Source organism: Euphorbia lathyris, chromosome 3 (genome assembly GCF_963576675.1).
Source record: "Euphorbia lathyris chromosome 3, ddEupLath1.1, whole genome shotgun sequence".
Lineage (NCBI taxonomy): Eukaryota > Viridiplantae > Streptophyta > Magnoliopsida > Malpighiales > Euphorbiaceae > Euphorbia > Euphorbia lathyris.
In genome coordinates, this window is record NC_088912.1 from 52,976,488 (window position 1) to 52,978,286 (window position 1,799).

At 35.5% G+C, this 1,799-nt stretch overlaps 1 non-coding gene across 1 annotated transcript; it reads right to left on the reverse strand.

Moving 5' to 3' along the window:
• Nucleotides 1–859: 859 nt before the first annotated feature.
• Nucleotides 860–966, reverse strand: LOC136225075 (small nucleolar RNA R71). The gene has a single exon (XR_010686812.1). It is a non-coding gene; the product is annotated as a small nucleolar RNA R71 (small nucleolar RNA).
• Between the last annotated feature and the right edge of the window lie 833 nt (nucleotides 967–1,799).

A 1,799-nucleotide genomic window follows, 5' to 3' on the forward strand; every position in this document is an offset into this window, starting at 1 on the left:
ATTTCAAAACCAAATCCAATTAAAACGATTTTACATATTATAAACCTTAAAAGTAAATCTAACTGATTCAAAATAAGTTTTCGTTAAAAAGCATTCCCTGTGGGATCGATATCTTTTATTACTACAAGCGTATACCGTGCACTTGCGGAAATCGCTCAACAAGTTTTTGGCGCCGTTGTCGGGGAACGCCAAATTTTTTGACAAAAATTTAGATTTTTCATGTTTTATTTCGAATCTAGGTTTATTTATACTTATTCAAAATTTTATATTTTACTTATTTCAAATTACTAACATATTTATTTTTCAAATTCTGTTTTGAAGGTAGTTTCGGTTCGTGCCGAATTTCAAGTTCATGCGCAGTTCTCGAAGTTCAGGCATTCCACCAAAACCGCTAGACCCAGAAATTGAAAAAACAGTTAAAAAGAACAAGAAAGACAAGAAAAACAAAAACAAGACTCCAATAAAAACTAGAGTTACTGAGCCAGAAATTATGGCTACACTTATGGATTACGCTAGGCCAGGAGTGGCCAGTGTAACAAACAACATAGTTAGACCCCAAATAAATGCAAACCAATTTGAAATTAAGCCAGCATTGCTTAATATGTTGCAAAATAATGTAACATTTTACGGGTTACCTAACGAAAATCCTAACACCCATTTGACAAATTTCTTAGAAATTTGTGACACTTTTAAGGTTGCAGATGTGACTGCGGAAGCAATCAAACTTCGCCTTTTTCCTTTTACTTTGAAGGATCGAGCCAAAGAATGGTTAACTTCTATGCCAGCCGCAACATTTGAAACTTGGGAGCAATTAGCCCAAGCATTTTTATCAAAATATTTTCCTTTAGCAAAAACCGCAAGAGTCATAAAAGAGTTAACATATTTTTCTCAAAATGATAATGAAACGCTTTATGAGGCTTGGGAACGTTTTAAAGAACTTCAACGTTTATGCCCACACCACCAATTGTCCGCTGAACTTTTAATGCAAACATTTTATAATGGATTGAATCCTACAATTAGAGGTTCATTAGATGCTATGTCTGGAGGGTTATTCATGAAGAAAACATTGGCCCAAGCAAGAGAACTTTTGGAGGAAATGGCAATCAACAGTAGTATGTGGCCCGCGGAGCGTGAACATATACCAGTGGCGAAACCATCATCCTCAACTACATCATCAGTTAAAGGTATAGTGAATCTTGATCCAGTTGCGATGTTGCAAGCCCAATTTTCTGCCTTATCGCACAAAATTGATAGGTTTATGACACCGTGTGATCCTAATGGTAATCCAATCCAAACGGATGTGGATTATGAAGGTATGAGCGAAATTGAATAGGTAAATTTTGTCCAAGGGCAAAACCAAACTAATAACCCTTATTCCAATACATATAATCCTGGATGGAGAAATCATCCTAACTTTAACTGGAGAGATAATAATAATAATAATGCCAATGCTAATCAAAATCGTACCACTAATTATCAAAATCAATCAAGAGATACGATTAGTACTTTATCTTCTAAAATCGACAAATTTATTGATGCTATGAGCGGAAAAATAAGTAATCACGGCGATGGTTTTAAACGGATCGAGAATAAATTTGATCAGCTTATTAAAAACCAATCATCTAGCATCCATAATTTGGAGGTTCAAATTGGACAACTCGCTAAATCAATTCCATCCCGCAAAGAGGGAAGTCTTCCCAGCCATACGGAAGAAAATCCGAAAGAGCATGTAAAGGCTATCACTCTTCACTCAGGGAAAAATTACTTAGGTCCGGAAATGCCCGGAAATTCAACTTTAC